Source organism: Haemaphysalis longicornis, unplaced genomic scaffold, assembly GCF_048455015.1.
Source record: "Haemaphysalis longicornis isolate Haplotype H1 unplaced genomic scaffold, Haemaphysalis longicornis Haplotype H1 scaffold_8, whole genome shotgun sequence".
Taxonomy (NCBI): Eukaryota; Metazoa; Arthropoda; class Arachnida; order Ixodida; family Ixodidae; genus Haemaphysalis; species Haemaphysalis longicornis.
In genome coordinates, this window is record NW_027526445.1 from 83,733,501 (window position 1) to 83,760,238 (window position 26,738).

The 26,738-nt window shown below is 43.8% G+C and overlaps 1 long non-coding RNA gene across 1 annotated transcript in view; it reads right to left on the minus strand.

Moving 5' to 3' along the window:
- Positions 1–14,179, minus strand: part of LOC144149254 (uncharacterized) — a 23,756-nt gene extending 9,577 nt beyond the window's left edge. The window contains exons 1-2 of the long non-coding RNA XR_013318245.1: positions 14,043–14,179; positions 6,746–6,925 (exon numbers count right to left, since the gene is read on the minus strand). This is a non-coding gene — a long non-coding RNA (uncharacterized LOC144149254). The remainder of the gene's footprint in view (positions 1–6,745; positions 6,926–14,042) is intronic.
- Positions 14,180–26,738: the final 12,559 nt, after the last annotated feature.

Sequence of the window (26,738 nt, forward strand, 5' to 3'; positions counted from 1 at the left end):
CGTGGTGGCTGTCCGTATCACGGTTTACTTTCTTGGCGTAGTATGCGGCACGAATAAGACGGCGTTTGGGATTGCGTTCCTTGTCCATGTGGCGGGGGGGAATAGGTGCTACGGTAATATGTTGGAGTATTTTGCTGTCTAGAGGAGTTGTTTGAGGTCGGGGAGGACGGGACGGGTATCCTAATGTGCGTAAGATATGAAGACCTGTGGCAGTTTCGGAGAGGCGTTCACGTTGGTGGTTGCGCTGGAGGTCAATTATGTCAGTCACCGTCGGGAGAACACCAAGTTTCGAAAGTCGGGTTGTGCTAGTGGTAATAAGAAGACCCAGAGATATTTTGGTCGCTTTGCGGATTAGAGCGTCAAGCCGCCCTTCCAAGGTGCGCGTTAGGACGACGTACGGCGCTTCATAGCGAATGCGGGAGAGGATAAGAGCATCGCGGAGTTGAAGAAGGTCCTGTTCTTCGAGTCCCCTGGCGCGTGTAGTGACACGGCGCATCATGTTAAGAATGGGTTCGGCCTGACGGAGAATATGCTGTACAGCCAAACCTCCTCCTCCATCAGACTGCATGTGAAGGCCAAGAACTTTCGAAGTTTTTTGGGTGTAGATGGTGTTGTCATGGTGATGAAGGACAACTTGAGGTGGTTTCCAATTACGGGAGTGCACAAGCAGCAACGAAGTTTTCTCAGCCGAGCAAGCTAGACCGATAGTGTGAGCTGCTTGATCAACAGCTCTGAGGGCGTCTTGAAGGGTGTCTTGAATGAATGAATCCCGGACTGCCGCGTTTAAAGGGACCCTGCAACACTCTTTGAGCAGTACAAGTAAACCTGCGCGACGTTTAGATTACACTGCCAGGAATACCTGAGCCAAATATTACACGTGCACGTGAAGCGGTGAGCGCGCAAATCGATGTGAAAGACGCGGAAAAACAAACCCCTCTCTCTTCAGTTGTCCTCATTATGCATGGCCTAAGGGACGTCACATAGACCATGGCTGCCCGATCTGCTGTCACTGGTCAACTTCGCGGCTAGATTCCCCCATTTCCGTCGTCGTCATCACTGTGTGCGAACCTCTTCTATGCCTGAACCTGTAGGCACAGTTTTGCCGTTTATTTTGTGTTTTGAGTGAGCGCGGAGTTTGAGTGATAAGCTCAATACTTCCCTTTCAACGGGATCACTCGACTACAAACGTTTATTGCTTCAAAAACGCCCTACCAGCCCGAGCGCGCACTTGCGAGCAGGCACCCATGTCTGCTTTTTTGTGGCACCAGACCGGAAATAGGCCCCTCCGTGTTGCGGAGAAAAGGAGAAAACTACCCGGCATGTGACATATCGAAGGCCGCCGAAGAGAACGCCGCGAGCCGCCCCCCTCTCCGGGAGAGAGCGCGCAGCTTTCGACGCCTTGTCCACGCTAGAGTTGAGAGGGAACGATTATGCGCGATTTCTCATCGCGCGTAGTTTCGTTAATTGTGAACGGATTTTCATAATTCTTGCGGGAGGAGATTTCTGGTATAATAGACTTTATCCCAAAATACAGTACTAGTAGTCGATGGCAAGTGTTGCAGGGTCCCTTTAATCCAGATAGTAATGTCGTCGGCATACAGAGAGTACTGAATTTCTGGGAAAGATTGTAGAGCACGGTGGATACGGCGCATGGCGAGGTTAAATAATGTAGGAGAGAGGACCGCACCCTGAAGAATGCCTCTTTGAGGGTGAGGTACCGGGTCAAGCTTGTGGTCGCCAATTTGAATGGTCAGGGTACGAGATTGAAGAAAGTCCCGGACGTAACTGTACATGTTCGAGCCACAATTTGTATCTGCTAGTTCTGAGAGCATAGCGTCGTGATGCACATAGTCAAATGCCTTCATTAGGTCTATAGCGAGGAAGGCTTTCAGCTGGGCTGAGCTGGGAGACTGAAGAATGTCCTCGTATATGCGAAGCAGTGTGTCTCGAGTAGACTGCTGTGAGCGATATCCAATCATAGAGTGAGGGAGTGCTTGGGTATCCTCTACATGTTGCTGAAGGCGATTTAGGGCCATACGCTCCATAACTTTGCCAACGTGAGAGGTCAGTGTTATTGGACGGAGATTAGGGAGATCTAGAGGTTTGCCGGGCTACGGGATGAAGATTATGTGGCCCTTCTTCCATCGTTGCAGAGTGGTATTTGTCCTGTCCAAATGAGGTTGATGGCATGTAAGAGAATGTGTTGGTCAGCATCTGACATATTCCGAAGTAGGGCGGTAGTTACAGAGTCGGGACCAGGACATTTGCTGCCTCTACACATACGGAGGGCGATGCGAAGCTCAGCCAAGGTGAATTGCTCATCAAATTCGGGGTTTGGAGAGCTATTATTCTCAGAATACCGAGGCTGACACAAGGAAGGGATATAAAGTTTCTCCATGGTGTCCAGTAGAGCGGCTGGGTCCATGTGTTGAGTGGTGAGACGATTCATCTTCTGGGTGGTCATAATCTTTATGGAGTCGGGATTTATTAAAGCTCTGAGTATACGCCACGTCTTGCTAGTGCTCAGGGTGTTCCTACGTTCATCACACATGGTATTCCAGTGTTCCCTGCGGATGTCGTTACAGTATTCTTGAATGTGCTCGTTAAGTATATTGATTCGGGCGCGGAGTCTACGGTTTGTTTTGCAGCGAGTCCACCGCTTCACGAGAGAAGCGCGGGCTTCCCAACAGTGTGACAGGTGGGCATCTATGTGAGGAGTGTCCTCGTTCGTGGCAAGAACCTTGGTATGCTTATCAAGAGCATGCATAAGTTGCTGTGCCCAGGTAGGTACGTCTCTGAAAGGGGGGTCGCAGCGCTGTTGTCGATATTTGTGCCAATCGGTGATGTGACCAGATATCCACTTGATTCATTTTGGAGATGCGGAGACCGTGAAGCGTAATATGGCATGGTCACTGCTCATATATTCTTGAGTGTGTTCCCATCGTAGAAGGAGAACTCGAGTAGCGAAAGTGAGGTCGGGGTTGGTATTGCGTTCCACGGGCTTAGTACGTGTCAATAACCCGAGCTTTTTTGGGGGAAAGCCAGAACGGAGTAACTCAGATCGGGTTAGTTATTTATCTTCGCGTCTCTCACACTTGATCTATTAATGACTTGGCACGCATTCGCCCAGTCACGAACATAATGTGAAATTAGCACGAACATAATGTGACACCCTCTCATTCGAACCTGCGTTGCAGTTTTGTCTGTGTTCTGAAAACCCTTCAATGGAGACCTCCCGCAAATGGACGAAATTGTCACCGACAGGTCTCTCTCCATGTATTTCTTCCCCGTTCAAAAAGTAACCCAGAGTCCAGACTACAGACGTGTATTTTGTTGCCGGAAAGGGTAAATACAGGCATTCTGTTTTCCTATTGTGAACACGGATCCACAAATTAAGAAAATGGATCAAATGAATGGTGGCCACCAGTTCTATTGGGTGAAATTGTTCACGGTTGTATTGTTGGGCGAAACATACAAAGTTGAAGCATGCATTTATCTCCGAACACTGTTCCTTCCAGCACAATTAAGCTAGGCCGCAAATATTGGTGTTTAGCTAACAACACACTTGCGTAGTCATAGCCGGGTGAAACCCCATAATATTGCAGGGAGCGGCATACGGGTGAAAGAGAAAGTCCTAATGGTCAGGACAAGACACCATGGCGATAATAGTTGGGGCCAATATTGGCTGCGGATAAATGACAAGGCTCTAGGCTTTTCAGGGCACTTCGGCGAATGCAATGGCTTGTGTTAAGCGGAAATGAAACGATATTTCCTTCACCTAAGAAAGCGAATACGCCGATTCAAAGGTGAGATGCCTTAAGCATATGTCAAATTGCGAAAATATCTGCTATAGAACCCTACTACTCTACAGATATCCTTCCAGTCGTGGTGCTTTTTGAAGCTCTTCGATGTCTTGGTACAAAAACCAAAGTGAGGGAGCATTACCGTTCGACAATTATTTCTTGTTGTTTATGTTCTTGGCCTTGACTAGTTATAAGGAATACTCACATTAAAGGAGATTTTTGGAGGACTGGAAGCATCCTTATCAACGGGACATGACTCTGTTTTGTTTGTTTTGTTCTGATTAAATGTGTTTAATTTGTGCTTGAAATCAGCTACCAAACCTTTTGATTCCTTAAGCCAACCGACATCTCAGGCTCTTCCAGACGGGCATTTTGCAGGCTCTCTGTGCTGCAATAAAGCCGGAAATTCGGAGTACCAATTTCCGAATGCTTTCATCAAATAAAGCTTTGATCACAATCAGGCAGAATGGTCTGATTGTGATGGTGCAATATTAATTAATTTGAATTGCAAACGCATTCATAATATCTTTATGTTTGCAATTGTATAATTGTCTGTTCCGACTGCTCTCAATAAAGCTGTTTTATTAGCTATTGGTGTCTCCTAACGCGATAGTGAGGGTGTGGACACTGCCTAACTTAGCCCTAAAAGGTGAATAAAAAGTACAGATACCCTTTTTATACCTTTATTTACTAATCTGTCCCGAGTTTCCACATTTGGCTATCCTGTTTAGGGTCATTTCAACTTTTACAAAATACTTCCACCATATTACAAATGGTTGTGTGATGACTGGATCCTTGTTAAGCCTGTATACTGCTCAGATAATGCAAATTCTTAGGGCAGTGGTCGCCGTCAATTCACCTACTCGCCCTTTTAATTGTAAGAAATATTTTGTGTTAACAAGTTTTTAGCAGACCATAAAACGTCGTTTTTTTATATATCTATCCTGAGTAGAGGAGTTTTCGTCAGGTTGTAAAGATTGCGGGTCAATAGTGCTACCCTTTCTTAGCGGCAAACCTCTGTAGGCATTACGTGAGCAGCAGAGCGGGGCATTTATTCTGGACACGTCCAGCGGTAACTTCGATAATATCCTTTTTATAGTATTTTCAATACACTATTGGTTGTGGAACGTATTCACCGAGAATGATGTATTCATTTCATTTCATTTCATACAACCGCTAGGCCAACGTGTAAGCAAATGCCTGAACAAAGAAATGCACGAACAAAAGGCTGCAACAATACGAAACTTGTGTCAAACGTCTGAAACGCAACATTACTAGAAACATAATGCTAATTATATTTTATCCAAAATACTACGGGGCAGCTGAAATGAGCAGCGTTTGATTAAACAGAGAGATATAAAATTAGGGTGATGGGGAAAAAACGTGAAGTTCCTCATAAAGTAGACACATATTCCTAGACACGGAAACAGATGCCTCTTTCGTGTGCTCCAAGAAAACTACAACCAAAAGGTATCAAAAGATAACGGTGACAGTGCCGCAGCAGCAAAATTGAACAAAATTGCGAAAGTTTCTTTTTGCGTTCATTTGTTATAAGGGAGAGAAAGTAACTAGCGTGAGTAATTACATTACAGGTATAGGGAAAACAGGAAAACAAGTAAGCTGGCGAGGCGTAAGGATATCGTCGCTTCTAGGTAACCTTTGGGGCCACGAAAGCAGGATACACATTCAGTGTTCTTGTCTGTGCCCTTAAGTTTCGCTTTTGTCGAATGCTAGCGTTTTACGACCTAAAGAAATCCTTGAAGCACACGCATTGCACAAGCGAATTAAGTATTCTTCCACCAGATAAATGAATTGGTATCTTGACCAATCAAGACTAACTTTGTATACATGCAAAGTGGTATGGGTGTTAGGGGTTTTCCACATTGTTTTCGTGATGTTCTGTATACAAAATCTCCAATTCCGCCACAACTAACGAAACACGTTCATGATAGCGCCACTGTTGTCAGGCTTATCCTGCAGCGTGCCCACACAGTTGTTTCACAAAAGTTTCACTACGAACTGGGCAGGAGTGCTTTTCCACTTTGAATAATAATTTTGCTTCTTTAAATGTTATGTGTTTCTCCAAGATAAAAACATGTCCTCTTTAGCACCATCTATGGTTGCACTTTCTCTTCCCGGCCCTAGAATTGTTTGGGAACTTTATTCGCGTACGTACCAACCGGCTCAACAACATTTTATTTCGCGCACTTCGCTTATATTGGTTCATATCTACTGCTGTCAAACTTAAGCAGTAAAAAAGCTCACAGTGGTAATCAGTTTCCAGCATTTTATAAAACTCAGCACAGGCGTTATCAGCGGTATTGGACTAAAAATAGAATAGGAAATATCCCGGAAAATTTGACATATTTGGTTGCCTGTATGACATTAGCTGTTGGCTTGCCCTATGAGTATTGCAAAACGTGTTCACTTTCACAGGCGCAAGCAAGAGACGTACGTCAACCCCAAAGACGGTGCGAAGCACAGGATGTAAAGTTTTGATTGGCCTAAGAAAGTCCGCCATGATTATTATTAGGAGACGAATTCGACACTACAACTTAACCGAAAAGAAATTAGTGTCGTCCACCCTATAGAACAATTACCTCATAAGCAGTTTTGTTACCCATATTTCTCTCCTAAACCACAATAACATGGGGTGGAGCGGCTGTCTTGACCTATTGCAGATGGGAAGCCACACTGCACATCAAGAAGGAACATGCCATAGTGCCTTAAGAAAACTTCAAGAACCTTGATCTACCCACAGGCAGTGCTTCAATCGGAATATCGTGTGTGTGCTGCCATGCTGGCTGTTTAAAAGTTAGTGTGGAATATGTTTTGTACCATACAGAAAAGTTGATTCGCCATATACATTCTCTATAAACCGTAAATAGCAGCACGCCCATTCCCTCTTATGAAACGAAGCATTTTGAACATAGAATACATACCACGACAGGTAAGCAAGCAAAGCCAACATGACCTAAATCGGTTACTGTTGCCGCCATATCCACGGTAGTAAAATTGTTCGCAGAGATCCTGTAAATAGTCGTAGGCATAACGAGGAATTTTCCGTGCGCCATATCCAGCAATTTTTCCCAAGTAACAAAACTTCGGCTTCTTGGAGCGTTCTGTAGACAATGAAATGTGTAAAATGCGCCTCTTAGTAAGCACACCCTCTACGCAACATAAATCACGCAACCTGTAAAGTCCTAATAGAAAATATTAATCCTTACGAAGTATTTTTCATTCGCTGGTGCAAGCGTTTTGTCTTTTTTATCTCTATTACAGGGGGGAAATGCGTGCTTCTGGTGTAACTCCTCGAGGAATGTCGAATAAGTTTATCTATGAAGCAATTGCTAAGCTATTTCGAAATATGTTAAATGTTAAGGTAAGATAACAGCAATGAACAGGGAAGGACATTCAGTTAATGGGAAAACAATCTCGATATTTGCGTGCTCAATTGGTTTGCTCTTAGGATAAAACAATTCCGTCAATAAATCTTCGAAGTATAATTTGTTATGTTGGCGCCAAGGTGTAATGATTCTCCTCAATATGTACCAAGGTTGTGTTCTGCGTGAGTGATATGGAAACCTCTGTTGAGAATTCTCTGGGACTGCATGGTTCCACGGAAGAAGGCTTCAGTGCCGCAGTCGGCAAAAATACCGCCCTGTAATTGTCGTGGCATCTGTTGTCTGGTTCAGAAGGTGGATTCTCGTGTGCAAAGTCCATATTAACCGACGGATTTGGACTGCTGTTCTTGGGCTAGGAGAACGGCGCGTTACCACAGGGAAGGCGCCAAACGTTTCTAAAAGCAGGATAGAAGTTGACTTTGTTCTTTCTTTATAAGCGCACGTAGCCAATAATGCGACATCTTTGGAAATCCGTCTAGTCCTTAACGGGTGATTAAGCGCGGGATACTGCCGCCTGATACAAGTGAAGCCAGGCTTGCATCGCCATGGGCGCTTACCACTGTACCGCGAGCCAGCTGTCCATCCTCAAACGCCGCACGAAGGTACTATAACAGTACAGGCTCTCAAGAAGGATGCACCCGCGGCACCGACCGAAGGTATGCAAATCAGCCGCACAATTGGACGACTGCATCTCCATTACAACACGCGACCCAGCTGCGCGGGATACTTCCGTGCTCTTTTCAGCTACGATTGCAACCTGTACTTTGGAACGCCCAACAAGCGCTGTACGACATTCTGTAGAAGTGCAAGGTGTTAAAAAACTTCCCGGTGTCGCCGCAACGACACCGGAGCAGTGCAACCTCATGGTGACCAGCGATGTCCTGCAAATCATTGTAACCTCTACAATAGGGAAGTTAGAGCGGCAGCTGGACATGACATTGCGAAATAGGAACGCCACCTACAATGGAAGAGCGACAACCACCCCTGCTCATGTATTCCCGTTTTATGAGAGCAATAAACGTTTATTCTTGCCATTCCTCTGAATTGGAAAGTTAAAGTAGTAAACATGTGTCTTTCCCGTGGTGTTAGAGGTAGAATAGAAGCAAAGAAAGTGATGCAAATTTTGTGTGGCAAAAATGAGTCAGATTGAAGCAATTTCCGCAAAAGGCACAATAAAAAACGAAATGTAGCGGTAAAGAAGTATTTTTAATACGTAAATTAAACATTTCATTTGTCAAGCATGTAGGGCAATTGTGGTGCGGCTCCGAGGATTTTTCGAACCGACAGTGTTTTTCCCGATATTCTTTATAATAGTAGATATGACGGTAACGTTTCCCTTGACTGAAGAAAGTGTGAACTATTGTGAATTTAGTCCGACCTGCAACAGTCAATGGAGTACTAGACGTTAGTCTGGATGGACTGAAACACCGCATATCAAGTCAAAGATATTGCGGAAGCTTTCAAAGAAGAGCTCTTCTTCAAATAGCTATGGTGTTAAAAGAGCCACTGTGCTAGCTAATGCGTGGAACCGGTTCTCATCGTGCACTAACCCCCATTTCGCCAACGGCCAGTAAGCGTTACACTTTATATACCAGACTCCTTTTAGTTACCACACCACGTCCAAAGTCGCTACTTGCACGTGGTCACAGTTTGATACCCCTAACTCCGGCAAAGCACAAGGACTCCGGTAACACTATAGCGTCCTGCTGTAAACAAGGTATATTCCGTTCGAAGAAGTAACATGCGTCTATGCTGTGGGATTTAAAGTTGTTTGTACAGTGTTGTCACCACGCACTCACTGCATGGTACCATTCTCCCTGAAAACTGCAAATTCATGCTCTGGGAGAGTGAAAGGCAATGCAGAGATCGGGCAACTCCTAAGTTGCAACAGAAAGTTTGATTCAGAATCGGCGCTTACACGCACGCACAGACGCACGGGCACACACACACACACAGATACTCACACACAATATAACAATACTTATTTTAACGTTTCGACCGGGACTCCGCCTTTTTCAAAGATACAGGTAGTGCAGATGAGTTGATTTAAAATGCATTTCTGTTGTGTGCTGTGCAAAAAAGTTATGGAAGAAGCTGTAGGCTCTACGCGACACAGATGCATAAAGAAGCACCTTAAAGGAGAGGGGGGTGAAAAAAGAAAAAGGGGGAGTTTGGTGTGGTGCTGGTAATGAGCGGGTATAGAGAACGTTTCCGAGACAGCCGAAGTTTTAGAATAACAGGATATTGTTGCGCCTCGCTGGAGACAATGTGAAAGCGGGCACGTGAGGGTCCGATGGGGGCTCGTTTCTTTGGCGTGCGCGCGCAGTGACTTGCTTTCGGCGGCGGCCGCCTGGTACAGCCACCTGCTGCTGTTTTTTGGTAAACGTTGCTGTTACGCGCAGATGGCGAGGTACTGGAGCTTAAATATACGGAAATATACAATGAACGAAATGAAATTCAGCCATTACGGGAAATACAGGATGAAAGAAAGAGAGGAAAGAGGGAGAGAAAAGATACCTCTCTTACTTTCTTTCTTTTCATATTTTTAACTTGCATTTGGCGTCCGTGATTTATTTTGGCCTCCGCCCTCTTCTTATGTTGACACAATAATATAGGACGGCTTCTATTTCCCGACCATAAAATTGTCTTCGCAGCAATGTATTTGTGTTAAAGATGAAGGCGATATTAGTGGATCGTAGTAAGCTGTGCCTGGATGAGGTGCCTTTCCCTCAATGCGGGTGCCTCGTGAAGCAGGTTCAGCTTCGAAAGGAGTATCATTCAAATGGTAAATCGAACTGATGATGGTTTGATTTTATTGGCGCAAGGCCGACATGGGCAAAGAGCGCCAAACACAGGTAAATCGAACTCTTGTTTTGTTGAAAATATGCCGAAAATAGTTATATGACAGATGACCGCTAAAATGGCTCCAACATTACGCAGAGTTTTAGGTAATTCTCAAATTACACATTTCCCACTGAAGTCGCAAATATTGTGGAATTTTCACATGCTGAGTATATGGATTTCTACGGGTTGTAAATAGACAGCCACTTGTTTTTCTACTTGAATAAAGCTAGTTCTTCAAATTTTCATACAGGCAATGATCGAGAAAAATTCTAATTTGCGAATTACAAACAAACGTGAGTTCCTTGGGCCACGACGCGGTCAAAGCATATTGCCATTTACATTAAAGGTGGGCATCGGAGCTTCCCGCATGAACCATTTTACAAAATTGAAATGCGTGGCATGTTTCTCACCGGTAACACTTTGTTCATTTCAAATCTCTTTAAAGCTTTTTAAAACACCTTGTTTAGCTTGTATTCAGAGAGTTTACAGAGGAACCAGATTTATAAAATCGTCCGATAACTTTTAACCTAAAACAATTATTACATAACGTTTTTACGCTCTTCACATAAATTGCTGGGCTTGGCATAGTAACATTGTGCAATATTGTTCTTGGGATTTTGTGCTCTGTCTAATAATTAATAAAAAGACAATTTGTGTATGCTCTGTTCATGAAGAATTATACTTCGTGATGTTTGGAATCCGAGCGCTTGCAACATTGTCATTACCAAATTTAGGCAACCAAAGGTGTTATACCCAAGTGTTAACCCGGTAAGTAACAGCAGCGTTGTTATGGTGATAGCCACCACGGCAAATGTATTTTTCTCATAATTCACGGGAACATTTTTAATCGCATCTCACTATCAATCGGCGCGCTTTCCGGGCAGTACAGTTGCTTTATCCATGCTGAAAACCTTCTCGTTTCTGACATAATTTTTCATGAAAGAAAAACAGGCTTTTGTAATTTTGTTCCAACTAGCTGTGGATGTCATTATAGCAAGCACTTCCATCAGGCGATTATATGTTTCTCGGCAAGGTGTCCACTTTGTGAAGCGCAGTTTTTCGTCTGAACGATTCGCAGGGCTTGTCTTGAAGCCTCCTCGAATAAGTCTTTTAAAGAAAAGTTAAGTTAGTACGTCGAAATAGAAGTTGCAAAAAATAATTTGCGAGCAGGCTCTAACGCCAAAAAATTGCAGAATTAAGGAGAAGGGATTTCCATAACTGCGGACACATCGTTTGTGGTAAATTAGAATTTTTCCCACGAATTGGTTAAAATTTTATGTAAATGGAGTGTGGTAGCTTCGTCTGTAAGAATGCTATAATTACTGCATTTAGATTTTAACGATGCATCATATTTACATAAATAATATTCAGTATGCTGAAAGGAAATGTTCTGGTAGGGATGGCCTTTACCGTATCATTGATTAGATGTTAACTTCGTCACAGTCTTTATGGCAATTCAAAAGTATGAAATTTTACTAGCCTTTAATGACGCAGTTGGTTTTTTTCTTGTAGCCTTTTCTAAAGATACAAATTTTCAAATCTTGGTTTTAGGCATGTATTTTAAAAACAGCATTGCAGTTATACGAACTTATCGAAGGGCAAAGGACCTTTTTCTTTACTCCCACTTTATTTCTGTTGTGAACACTGTTCGTGGGTTTATGGCAATCAGTTTAACCGTAAGTGGAAAGTGGTCCTAAAACGTCGCGTTTTACACCAAGGGCTGTGTCTGTAACGCTCTAGTTTTGTGAAAATTTGGATAGGTTAAAACGATTCTTGGATATGAAAAAAACTATAGTTTTACACGCCACACGTGTTTCCAGCAGTAATGTCGATAAAAAAAACGCTCTTGAGAAGGAATTGAGTTTTTACAAGAAAAGTGGATTAGAATAACTCTATCTAATTTCAGAACCCTTAGTAGGTATTATAGGACTGCAGGGCTGTCCAAAATTTATCGCCACCGAGTTGAAAACAAAAAGGTCCGAAAACTGCTCATTTACCTTTGATTTTTTTCTTTAATTTTTTTTTTACAAGTACACTAATGTGAATTACGAAACCTATATTTGTAACTGCATTTTGGACAACAAATCAAATAAACCCTATGGTTCACTGTGTATTGCAAACTTCCGCATACCAGAAAAAACTATAATACGCTGTACTTGATTGCTGTAGCAATTCCCCAGTTATTCATATATATACTACCGTCTTGAACTATGATTTTGCGATTTAAATGTAATGAAAGGATTTTCATGTGCAGTTACAATGGTGTGAAGGGTATTTTTTATGCAGAACGCTGTTACAATCGTACCAGGCATATTTGCCGGAATGGAGTATATGTGCTTTTGGTAAACGTTTCTACCTGAAATTGTATTTCTTTTACATCGTTGACTATCATGTTTGCCTTAGACGCTACTTTTGGCCGCGTATTCCTAAAGGTGCACCAATTAGCAGGCAGCAATTTCGCATCTAGATTTTTGTATGCTGAACAAGATTTGTCTTTCAATGCTGCTGCTGATGAGCTGTTATTGTGCCATCAAGTGTTCAAAGGTGAGCACATGTGTACAGAGTGCTTGAATGTTCATTAACTGAAACGATGATTGACTTAGATTCGGTTTTAACGCACTTTCGAGGTTGCTTGCCGGAAAAGGTGAGTTGAAACCGAGCGGTAAGGGGGCCCAGTAGTCACAGTGTCTGCGAGTTGTAAGCGACCACGTAAAACAGCGTCACCTCCTACTTTCGGCAACCTGGCGGTGTCAACAACACGCGTTCCGCGTACTGTTGCATGGAAGAGGACAATAGGCTCACCTGAGCTTCGATGAAGGATAATGTGAGAAATCATGGAAACATATTTATAAACGCGGCAATAGGATTACCTGATAAAAATTCGTGAACCGCAAAAATAACTGAGCTAAGAAGTCGAACTGCGTAATAAGATGCATCTTCTCGAACTGGCTTGGAAGACTGAGTCAATTGACGCATTGATTACTACTCATTCGATATGTAACAAATGAGAGGTAATAACGTAGCGCGCAAAGGAAAAAACAAAAGCAAAAAAATGGGTACAAAACAAGCACTTTGTCATCTCGTTCGTTGGCGCGCTGTCTTATTTCCTTAGCTGTGCAAGGATATTATACCAACTCGCCACTTTAAGTGTTGCCATAATCCAGAGCCTACCTTTATTGCATACATTCCTGCTAATTTGGGGAAGTTAGCATTCCAAGATTTCAGGCATTTCATAAATAACGCCAATGCAGGAAGCTTCGTGCTACGACTAACAAACTGCTCGAAGGATGACTTTTACGGGCGAAGGCCGAGGGTTCTACGTTTAATTTCAACATTTTCACGTATGGTTACAGCGTGAGTGTGCGAGTTTGTGCCTGCGGTGTCGCCAGTACCTTCCTGTCGAATACAGCGAATACAGAGGCACACCAAGCAAAGCCGTGTGTTTAACGTTGTTTTTATTTCGAATCACAACTGTGAAGTAGGAACAAGTATTTTGGATTTTTTTAAGTTGTTTTGTATGATGTCTAAATACTGCGGAACACGTTTTTCTGAATTGGCTGATAATTAGCTCAGCGTATCGGCTTGCAGAAAGGTTCATAAGAATTGATCCGTTTCAAGAAGTGGTTCGGTAGGTGATTTATCCGAACAAGGAACAGTAAAATTGATCTATTAGAAACCGAAGCACCACTGAAGTGGAATTATCTTGGTTCGATACATTGCAAGATGCAGAATTTTTTATTTTTCCTCAAACTCGCCTAACGTTTGTTTAATATTTAAGTCCCTATCAAAGTTTATTGCACATAATAACATCAAGGCAACGCAAAATGAGACATCTGATGAGCGGGCTCCACAAAAACACGAAAAAGTAGAAAAATAAATGTTTCGGTGAAACGGTGTAGGACAAGAACATACGCCAGACACTAAGGTAAATTCAAACAAAACCCTTTGCAAAATAACGTCACTCAAATAGAGAAGAATAAATGCTGCTCACCTTCACGACATAAAACGAAAACCGCATGAACCATCACTAGCACTGTGATAGTAATTTGCATTGCTCGCGAAATATTTAAAACATTTGTTATATAACCCGTTAAACTTCGACACCGTTGCAGTTGTTTACCGAACGTTTTCAGAACTTGCAATGCCCTCTTCTGACACAACGCAGCTGGTATCTTCGGATGAATAGGCATTGTGCGTTGAACTTTTTTGAACAACTGTCAGTGACGCCTTCTTTAAAAAATGTATTTTATCTTGACAGTGTTTTTAAGCATGTTTTCTAGTTTAGGTGTTCATTTTATTTACCATTGCAGTTTTTTATTTTTATTTTAGTTTATCATGCCTGATTGAGGATAAGGAGACAAATTGAATACGTTCTTACTGGATGCAGCGCACCTGGGCAGTGGGTGGTGACTCATGACCAAACACGATTTTGTGGCGCCAGAGATGTGTTTACCAGTGTATATTTTTCGGTGATACGTTTCAGTAGCCCCACCTGGGTTCCTACTGCAGCTTCCGGAGTGTCGCCTCTGTCGTCAGCTTCCCCCGGATTGTGGCCCAAAGCCTTGCACGTGTTATAAATCGCCTGTTTTGATTCCTCGGTAGTTAAAAATGCTTATTCCCAGTACTTCGGTTATTTTGCCAGCATCTAACATATTATTATAACTTCAAGACGCATGCCATGCAAGTTTGCAACGCACGAGGACCGAGAGAGCAACTGTCTTAACACTATTGGTCAGATGATCATGTTCAACTGTTCCTTTCTGAAATATTTGCGAGATCCCTGGCTAAGAGCTCCTGGGTAAGTATTCAAAATTAGTGCGCTTTCTTAAATTACATTTTAAATGCTTTCATTAAGAGGCAACAGGGCCAGACACCATAATGGTCTTTCCTTATAATCATCAAAAATAGTTCCCCCCTCCCTTCTCTTTCTCAATATGTGCGCCTAAACCTGCCCGCACAGCGAAAAATTGAACGGTTGGCTTCTAATTCTTTCTTTCTTCTTCAGTTCTGTCAGATTAATGTTTTTTTATCACTGATCAAGGCGATAATTTTTCTGCACCGTCGCAAGGATTTTTGTAGGGAGTTCAGATATATTTACGAGGTCGCAAAGTTTGTATGAGTACTTTATTCAGGTTGCACGGCAGAAATTCTCTTCTTCACAAACAGGCAGGTAAAGCTGGCCCTATGAGCTGCCTAAACACGGGGGCCGCAATTATGCCACGCTGTTGTTGCCCGATCAGTAGTTGTAGATACGGTAAACATTTTGCAATTCAGGAACACATTCAAGACATTAAACTAAAGTTAGGCAACTTTCAGGCTAATTACTGAGTATATTCACTACATATTGTATGGTTTTTATTAAGTTTTTCAGTGCATTGATGTTTGACGAAAAAATAAATAAAATATGAAATAAAACGTAATGGGAGTAGAGGCCACAAAACAGTTCTGGTATTTTGTGACGAGCGTCAGTCATGTGGGAGTAATTTACAAAGCTCACTTCAGCACACCTTGGTGCCGTCTGGTGTGTCACTTCGATGCTCTCGGAAACTAACTTATCAGATCCCGTGCTGCAGCCCGCACAGTAGCCGATAATACGAATGAAGCCGCCGCAGCCTATCTTCCAGGATATCATTCACTACGTTCCCCAGAGTGCCTGGTGCCGATTTTAACTCGCCGTCACCAGGTCATGTCATCCTACATGAGACGTTGCTGGGCAGATCGACCCCCTTAATGCATGTGATTGGTAAATGAAAAAAAAAACCGTCCGGAGTATTTTACGATGGCTAGCGTGCGTTTATACTTGCAGTGAAAGCTGTTTTCTTTGAGTTAGAGATAAACGAACGCAAAGTAATAATAAGAATGATAATTTTCTTTGTACCAGGGTTTTCTAGAGGAGGACAAGGTGAAGCAGACGAGTGTGGTATTTCAATTGATTTATGCTCCTTCGATCACTGAAACGCGCAATCCGAATTTTTCGAGGATGAGATATAGTGCACCGATATGCACTCCTCTTTATGATTTGCACGGCACATTTACGACGCTCGATGAATGAGCGCGGTTATTTTTCTTTACGAGTATTTGTACTTCCACTCCTATATGGCCAAAATAGATACCTGCACAGGAGAGGTGCCGGAGGAGTAAACTTCATGCATGCGAGCCTTAGTTGCTGATGTCTCGGCAATAGCATTATGGGGGGGGGGAGATGGAGCAGGATGGGTTAAAAAGTGTTCGGTCCTTATCTGCGTGCCTTCGCTAACAAAACGAAATGGCAGCTTCGCGAATATAAAACAGGGTGTGGAAATGACAAGTACACTGCGAGAACTGAGCGTATATAAAAAAAGATGCGGCCATAAAACAAGCGGGAACAACGAGAAAATTGGCAAACTAAGGATGGTGCACGCTCGTAATGCCTTTAAACAACATCTGGGTGTTATTCCCTATTACGAACCTTAATCGGCTTATTCAATACAACAATTGATTTGACTGCTTCAGCCACAGCCTGTCTCAAACTAAAATATGACTTATTTGCTGTGTACGTTGTGTACATATCATTCACAAGATTTATTTTCCTGAAGTGGAACTCCCCAGCCCTAATGAAGCACGTGTGCCCGGACGTGTACACGAGTGACCTATGCCGCACATGCCAGAAGGAGAGAGCCATAGCGGCTCACGTCCTATGGGACTGCAGCAAAAATCCACACGAAGCAGCAACGAGGAAGACGATCCCGCCGCTGCTAGAAGCAGCGACGAGGAGCTACGACAGGGAGACCCCGATCCAGGCAGTCCAGCAGGTCTCGGCCGCACTCGAAAGGCAGCGACCCAGCGAACCCGAGGGAAGACTGCCGCTCCAGACCAGGGGCAGGCGTGGTCGACCCGAGGAAGTAGCGGGGCCGCGGCCAAAGTAGAGGCGACACCAACCGAGATGACGTCAAGGCCGCGTCGCGGCGAAGTACCCTAACAATACCAGGGCGACAAGCCGTCTGCAGGCACTATCAATAAAGTTGTCGTACCGTACCGTACCTGAAGTGGAACTGCTCGTTTCTGGTAAGCTTCTGTGCGAAAATAGACACGTAGAACTGCACTTGTTTTGTTCATTTGCTGCTCCTTTCTCCTGCCCTGTTTGTACGAGTTTATTTTGTTCTAGCGCTGTTCTCTACTGTGGAAAGTTCTGAATCTTCTTATTGGTTTTCTTTAAAAATGTGTTTTGGCTCCCAGCCCTTTCTTTTTATTGGATCTTAACCTGCCATAGCTTTTCTGAAGCAAGTCAGTTCCAACCTTGTGTCCCCCTTTCTTTATTATAAGATAGGGGGACATGGATTAAAGGGAGAAGAGAGCTTCAATGACGGTAACAGATCACGCACTACTTTTTTGGTGTTTGGAAATTCTGAAAGCTTTAGTTTCCCAACCAAACCAGAATGGTACTGCGAGCTTTGTATGATACCCTACTAAGCTTTGGCCACGGAATACATATTTGCGATTTTAAGAAAGCCACAGGAGTGACAATATGGCTTTTCTGACGTCCCTTAAGCCTGGAACCAATGCCCAATCTCCTAAGCTTACCTAGAAAGAGGAGAAATCTCTTGAGGGAGTTTCTTGATGTACATAACCTAATTATATTAGGCATAGGTATTTCATGGCTATTAAATCGAAGCTGACTTAGAAGTCGCACTAAGGGCCACTACCTAAAAGATTTCAATTTGGTGCAAATAGATGACACACGTGCTGCAAGGGCTTTGCATACAGGCAGTAACACTATTTGAAAAAGTATGTTTGTTCAGCATAAAGTACAGTAAAATTACGATTTCTTTTGCACGCATTTTTTCGTAACATTGTCCACTTCGAACTTCTATTTGCTAGGAAAGCACGCGCTTGTAAATAACACCTGAACAGAACGCGATCCCACAATCAGCTGACGCATTCAGGGGGGAGATAGGGGAGTGTGCAAAGTAAACATAGCGCGGTAGAGACCAGACAACAAGCCATTGATTTCGCAGGACTAGAGTTGGAGAACAACCGAAATATTTTGCAACACCGAAAACAATGTTTACAGAAACAGCGCATGCAGGAGCCGGGGTAGCAATCAGGAAAAAAATTAGGGGGAAAAAATTGGCCGCGTATCTGCTTTCTTTCGTTTCAACCGTACACAAAAGACGATCGTCACCTTGCGCCCTTGACAAGTAAATGCCCCCCTCTCTTTTCCACCCACTCCTTATGCTGTTCCTCTCCCGTCTTCCTCCTCCCAAGATAAACAGGTTAGGGGTTTGCTCAAGTCAATTTATAATTACCACGTTCCACGTCTCCGGGCGGGCTTCCTCGATGTCGTACGTGTAGACACTGCCGCACGTTGTAAAAGAGCATGAATCTGGGCAACCTAGTACAAGGTTTATAGAACCACGTTTCGTTCCAGGCTAAATGTGGAAACAATCTAGTGGAACGTTTTGTTACTGTTGCCGTGGGATTTCTTAAAATGCCACCAGGAGCTACAGTGGCACGGGGAAAAGGTGAGAAGCAACTGATTTTCTACAGTGGATGTAGTATTTCACAAAATCAAGCATTCATAATTTTTAATTCAAGAAAACATTGCAACTATCACTTATGTATTGATTTTCTGTTCCATGTTTGGGTACTTTTTGCCCTTGCTTAACAATGTTCACAAGTAGGAATATTGTCACCAGACCTGGACTGCTACATTTGTGTTGTGTTGTGTTGTGTTTTGTGGCACATAAGCAACTAAGGACTGCTACATTTGGCTGTGCGTATATAAAACTATTGCGCGGTTTGGTTAACTTTGGGCGTGTGGGTGAATGGAGTCATAGACAGACAGACAGACAGACAGACAGACAGACAGACAGACAGACAGACAGACAGACAGACAGACAGACAGACAGACAGAAATATAAAAATTTGTGCTTTAAGTAGCCCAAGAAAGACTATCGTCTTCAGAAAACAATCACGCGTGAGTGATTTCTTTTTACAGGAAGAAGGAAACGAAATAGACCGAGGATGTGAAAAATGCATTGTAAATATTTCTCCAGTTATGAACAAACGGTGTAACTGTAATCTTACGGTTCATGCGACGCGTGCATGCGTGCGGGCGTATGTTTTGCGCGTGTGTGCGCGCCTGCATGCGTGCGTGCGTGCGCATATGTGTGTGTGCGTCTGTGCGTGCGTGCGTGTGCGTGTGTGCTATGCAGCAGAATATTATTTTGTTGGCGGACCTGCAGAAATTGTTGAAACCGACCTAAACTAGCTTCCTCCGCACTGACTTTTTTATAAGGACAGAAATGCGGCAATGAAAAATGGGTGCATCAATTCTTTGTCTTCATGATTTGGTTTACACCAACAAATATTAAACTAAGTTTAAACCACGATTACTTTGTGGACGAAGGGGTTACAACGCCGTGTCCTGTGTACGAGCACAGCCTCTTTGCTTGAAACGACGTTTTGGTATTGTGCTGAATTTCTAACGCGTTGATAAAAAAAAACGCTATACTGGTTAGAAGGCTGGTGTAAAACACGCAAGCGCCTTTTAAACACAGTAAGTTATTTCGACCTTCATCTACAATTTTGGAGGCCCATACTGGACGTCGGCATACTTTTATGCCATGGCAACGCAAATTCATGTGATACAATACCATGGAGTGTTAAGCAAAGTTGCAGAAACTGTTTTGCCATCTTCTTACGTACTATTACCGGTAATCGTAATGCCTTGTGACAAAACCGGCAACACGGAAGGCCTGGAAATTGTTTTCTTGCATTTTTGCCAGTTTGCGTTCTTAGCGACTGGCTGTTTTTTGTTCGAAAGGTTGCCCGATTGAGAAGTGACGCCGAATTCGAACTTCTTGCGCTCCCCGCAAGACCGCCTTCGCAAAGAATAGGGCGACGCCGGCCATGTTTTGTCCGGAGCGGTATGAAAACTGTACTTTAGAACAGTCTTTCAACTGGTGCATGCGGTTTTAAGTCTTTTAATACAATAAAAGTTAACTTCACGCAAGACCTGGTGCGGGTAAGAATCAAAAATACACCGAGCGCAGAGATATAGCACAGAGAGTGATCCTGAGTGAAGCAGACGACAAATGCTAGAATAAATAAGCTGATGTCACGGATACGCGCTTCGCAGCGGCGCCCATGGTAGCGCTTTCCGGCAATAGAGGTGCAATGATTTTCAAAGGGGGCATTATCGTGATTGTGTGGTGGGAACCTTGAACTAACTGTGAGTGGGAACGGTCGTGGCAGGATGTGCAGACTCTACAGAGTCCACTGCTTCATTTTTTTTAGGTTTTTGCCAGTCTGGGCAACCATTACCTAAACTTGCATGCGCCTTCCTGACGCCACGATTTAAACTCGCCCTACAAGCCACATGACGAACCCTACCACATTTGCAGGTCCACCAAATCATCGACGTTCTGGGACATGCCCGCTGCCATGTGGTCCCAGCCGGCTAGTGGAGGATCAGCTGGCCTTATCTCTTACGACATGGCACAGCAGGGGCACGTACGTGAAGGAAAACGGACACAAAACCATCCTTGACTTCGTTACCATTCAGTGGTTTCAGCGAATCCGGCAGCGGCATTATGTGCAGACGCTGAAGTGGCCTCTTCGCCATTTTTAAACGCTATACAAATGATGACTATTTTTTACTGCCTCTTCCGCACCACGCCTGCGAATGGATTTTGAGTGTTATCTCTAGTGCAAAACTTTCCTGAAACTTTTGTCGCTTTTGTCACGTGACGTTCAAACCAATTCCGGCTCTACATCCAAAACATTACTGATGTTATGACACATCCTAGCAGGACAAACAAGCATTTGCAAATACATTTGATCCATCACCACAACGGTGACAGCACTCGAAGCCCGTATAACCAAATTAGAATTTGGTGTCACTGAAAATAATGACCTTGTGAAACGTGTACGGAAACTAGATATCAAAATGGATAATCTAAGCAAAAAACAGCACACACATTTGATTGAAAAAAGGTATCTTAGAAATGCGATCACCACGGAACAGCCTTGCAATACATGGATTCCTGGAGCAATGTGACGAGGATACGGAGCAGCTACGTTATTCCGTGGCGGACCGTATATGAACAAAACACGATATTCAACGTGACCACATCAAACGGTGTCATCGCCTCGGAACACGCAGAGGCGCAAAACAAAGAATAGTTGTTATCAGCGACTTCCTTTTCGAACCAAGTCTAGCATCTTATGCAAGGCTAGCAAGCTTAAAGAAACGGATGTTTTCTTTAAACAAGATTTTTCAGTCAGGCTGAGACAAATCCACAATATCTATTGCAACATTCTACTGAGCTAAGTAGCCGAAAAATTGCGCCTAAAGTGCGTCAGTACATAGGTGGCAGTTTCCGCTATGTATGAGACTACGTCAGCAAATAAATTTTTGAAGCTTCTATTAGTTGCCTTCCCCGCAGCAATAAAAGACCGTTCGGCAAACAACGTAAGTTAGTGCTTCTGAATGTAATGCCGCCTATTCGTGAAGTAGAATCCCGTGAGGCAACCAACTCAGCAGCAGTATAAGATGTCTTGTGGTCTAGTGGGAATCTTCGGGTAACGCATAGGCTTATAATTACCGCAGCCGCGGAGGACCTGCATGCCCTCACCGAGCCATTAGTATATACATGTACAGTTTCGCCGTACTTGCCTGTCTAGAACGCTAGATTCAACTGTTTGATGGCTATTGATGGCAAAGAGGACTTCATCCCAATTCCCGGGATGGAAAGGTGGATTGATGGTTTTTATTGTACCCACAGATGGTTCTGTGAAACCACTATTGGGCGGTACCTGATGGAATTCTATGTTGGTGTCGCGAAATGGCTGCCGCAAAACTACTTCTCGAACACGTAGTAGGAATAGCCGATAATTGATGGTGTTCATGCCTCGTGAAACAATAACGACAGACTCAAAGGAATTCGCACAAAATAAGTGCGTTCATTAGAAAAACACGTGCCTCGGCAATTGTGCCTACAGTAGAGGTACATTGTGATAGTAACAAGCATATTCTGAGGGCTTGTGCTTGCAAACCCTCTAATGTACGCCCGGAAGAAGTTCGCAAGTTGAGCTTACATTCTCTTATGCAACCGGAAAGGGTGTTGAATGTTTTGAGGACTTTGTTGCAAGTTGAGATTGGCAAATAAGACTACATTCTCAAGCCTCTGTTCATTCCTTTGATAAAGAATCAGCGTAGCAGACGCGGTTTTTCACGCAGAAGGATGGCAGCCACTGTCTCATAGGTCCACGTTTTGAGCAGCGACGGCTTCATGATAAGGTCCCCCCGGATAGCGAGTAGCTTAATTACGATGTCAAGAGCTACTAGTCACATGGTGTAGTAAGTTTAGTAACGCCTTCACAGATTTCTATTTTGATGAAAAGTCTTTTCATCCTAGGAATTCGGTTACTCTCAAATTGCCATGATGATTTCTCGGTGCTTTCGATGAGCAGAGACGCTGGTTTTTATCATTACAGGAGATCTGCTTCCGGCGGTGCGTTCGGCATTGTCAGCTTTCACATTTGCTGACCGCTGCAGCACCTTCACGTTAAACAATAAATCCAGAACACACCCAAATGCCATCTGAAATCTGTCAGATATTGTTTGGAAATCTAGAAAATCACGCACCGCTGGTGAAATTTATGGTTAAAATTCCAAACAAAAATTCTCTTTCACTTTTTGAAGAATGAAGATTAGCCTACCTGAGTGCAGTACAAAAGCTCACAAACAAAGTAAGTTTGTAGGCAATTTCAATTTTGACCTAGCTAATCAACTGAGTCGGAACGGGAAGAAATAGATTTTTTTCCTAGCCGACAAACATGGATGTGTCTGCTTTACCTCTACATCGTAGATATCTTGCTGTCCGGTTAGCACACCACCTGAATCCGCACAACCACGAAGTGCAGCTGTCAGGCCCTGTCGTCTTTTAGGCATCGGCGTGGAATTCTCCCTACAGTGCACCGGGCATGTTAACGGCAAGTCGCAAATTTTCGCTGCGCGTGGACGTCTCCCAAAATTGCTCTTCCCTCCCGACAGATCACAAATATTCGAAAACAGCAATGTGCGCGTCCTTTGACGTGAAATACTTCGTCTAAAGCATCACTCAGGAAGCCTTCACGGTGAACAGAAAATCACGGGCCGAAATGTAACAACAGCGACGCATTAAAAATAAAACCGAAGACGCGTTTTTTGGGGCGAAAAATTGTCGCAGTCAGCCGAATGATTCCGCGAAGCTACAGGTTTAAATAAATTCACAAACAGTTTCGCTAGCGATAACATAATTGACAGAGCTGCCCAGAAGACAGTAGTGTAGTCACAACTTACACGGAGTATTTTCTGAAAACTTCTAGGATGGTACCTTGGCGACTGGAAACACCAATTCAGAGCGAAGTGTTTATTAGCTGTATGCAGAACATACCACAAACAGCGGTCTTTTTGCAAAGCTCAATAAAAGCATTTATAATACACAGTTCATTAATTTGAAAAATGACAAAAAAGAATTACATTCTTGGCCGGATTATCAACCATGGAATAACAGCCTAATGTTTCCCCACGACTAAGTAAAATTGGTAGGCAGGTGGCGGTGGACATAAGGTCAAGGATAACAGTACGAACCATAGTTACGTTTAGCCTACCTTTGGTCAGCAGAATGGAGTCATGTGCGTCTATCCAGTTCCTGTTTCTCACCTCTACTTTGAACAATTTGAACATTCTAAGCGCTGGTTCCTCATCCTCATTCAAGCAAAGCCAACTCCAACCAACACACAGCATAGTCTGTGAGCTTTCTAGTGAGTTTTGTAGAGCAGATAAGTGTTCCGTATTTTATCACCTCCCATTAGAACTTCTCGACCCCTCTTTTTTGTAGTGCTGGTATTTTCTTCATTTTAAGAAGTATTTCTGCGGCATCTACTGTGCCTTCTAGAATATCCGTTTTCAAATCCCGGGACGAAGGTACAGCCGCTGAAAAGTTGCTGATACCACCTGGCTGGCTTAAGAAAAAGATTATTCAAAAATGCATCTTGCCAAGAACAATGCTTTACTGTGCGCATATATATGTTTTATGGTAACAGCTGGGAGCATTTTAATGTGTTACCTTGTTTTGCTTGCTAATACGCTTGTTCTTTCGCACGTGCTATATCCTCGCCTAATAAGGACTTGTGTGGCTTTTTTGTCCCTTTCGCATAGATATCTTTCGTCTAAGTGACAGTGTCTTCGATCTTATCTCATCTTTCTAGAAACGAGACCAAGCAGTAAAGTGCATTGAAAGTGAGCCCTGTGGTCTTTTGTTCAGAGACTACCGTCTGTGCAGTCATTTTGTTCATTCCCTCTTCGACAATTGTGTAGTGTTCAAGTGTTCTTTTCGCAAAGCAGAAGTTGGCTCCAATAAACGTTACATTTAACAACCCGGCGTTTATTTTCGTTACGTGGCATCAAGTCAAGGTGATGGGGTCAAGTACCCTAAGTCCCTTCAAGCCGATACCAATCCTATATTGTTCCTGCCGCCGACTACGAGGGCTCTTTTACGAACACGGTTTCATTACGTACATTTCAAAGCAGTGGCAGCGACTGTGAATAGGGCTGCAGATACGTCATTTGTCTTTCCGCAGCAATCACGGAGCCACCGTTATTTCCCTGGTCACCTTTGCAAGATCATGAAGAGTGGCAGACACCGGTCAAGCGCGTCAAGAATTTTAACCGATGGAACTTCGACAAAACACAAAGGAAAGATTTTATCTTGAGAAATGTTGGCAACCAATGTGATTCTAGACGGAGGCTGCAAAAAAAAAAGATACACTTTCGTAGACACCGAATGTGGAGAGTTGTTGCTAGGCATGCACGCAACAGCCATATAAAGAGTTCTATGTTGTTTGCAGGGGAAACATGCCTTTCCGGTGGCATTCCCTGATAGTACAGAATACAAGCAAGTGCCCTCTTAAATTATGACTTGTGCTCCTCGCTGAGCTCGGTGTTCAACCCCCCTCCCGCCCGTTGTTTCATTGCAGACTTCGTGTGCGAGGCTGTCATATTTTAAAGAACCCCGACATGCCTCAACAGGAACGTCAACCACTTCCCAGCAAAGCCTGTAGGCGCCGCAGGAGTCCCAAGGGGTTTCTTACCGTAATGAATCTGCGTCCTGACTAATTTGAGGTGTTAAATAATTGAGACCCGCAGAAACCAGTAGAGACAGATAAGGTGCGCCCCTCCAACACCTATCCGGAAGTAAGAGTGTGCCTTCGTACCAGCATCTGGTGTTGCTTGGCTACCACCTGCGCTGCAACACCCGGCGCCAAAAGAGAGAGAAGGCGTCTTCCGCGGTCACCGCTGCCGAGAACCAGAGAACATCTGTTGCTGCCGAAAAGGAAATCCCAGCCCGCCAGCTTTATCCGTTGGGGAACCGCACGCGTTGCCCGGCCAATGATACAGTGGGATCGACACGTACCTGTCTCTTACAAACCATGTACGAAAGCGCTTCGTGCTTCCGTTGTCGCCCTACCGACATGTGTCAACCAGCCGCCGAAGCAGCACAGACTTCGCATGTGCAAGACTGCCCAGCCCAGGAAGGGGAAACTAAAATTTGAATCTTGCGGCAGGTGAAGATTGACAACGCCGTAAAAGCAATAAACTTCAAACCACCCAAGGACGCACGATAGAGAAAGATTCTTGACGCATCCAAAATGCCACGCTTTCAGCAAGCCGTGTCATGATCGCTCAATAAGAAGAAAACCGCACGGAGTTACGCTTGCCCGATGTGATCAAACCCGAAACTAGCAAAGCTCTTCATTTTGCAAAATCTGGCTAGTGTAAGGTCGCACGATTCTGTAACGTGACTCGTCACTTCCAAAGCAATAAAGGAGCTTTCGCTAACCGCGCTTACCTAGGATTCGGGTAATTCAACTTAGGTGTTTCCAGCTACTCCTCAAGTGTGCAACGACTCTCTGCACATTGTGTCAGCCGCTGCCAAGAATCCGCCTGGTACGGACTATATATTTTGCTCCTACCGCGGTAGTCTGTTTCGTAAGCGCGGTATTGTTGGTGGAAGCAGCCCTACGTTAATTTCTCCAAGTAAGCTGTGAGTTGTTCGTGATATCTTTCGATAGCAAACGGAACCCACCAGATCGTCTACTCAACCTTTCCACCGACAGATCAACCTTACAATGCTTTTGTCGTGCTGCGGGTACGTATCAGTCCGTATCAGTAAGCTAGCAGAGGAAAAAGAAAACAAGAATCTGATCTCAAAAAAGACACAGTTATGTGAGTTAGGGTGGGTGGCAATTGTGGTTATTGAAAGAAATGGAGACATTGGACACAAAACTTTCTTTTTTTACTGTATCGAAAACGGCTGCCTATTACTACCCAAGTTCAGCGTACTTGCACGACACCTTCCTTAATGCAGCCGCAACAAAGGAACACTTCCGCAAGGATCCCACATGATTTACCATGACAAGCAATGTGTGCACACATCCGGCATATACCAATGGCGTGATTACCTGCGGGGCCTCTATATTAAACGGTTTTGTCCGGACACGAGCTACCAAATCTTCAGTTCCTTCAATGAGATAAAGTCCACGCCAAAATAAGACATGGCTTTATATCAACCAAAATCGCTCTCATTAAATGAGGAAACACGCAGCCCAAAATTTCCTTCGAGGCCGCCTCCAAATAGGGAATCTACATCAATCACTC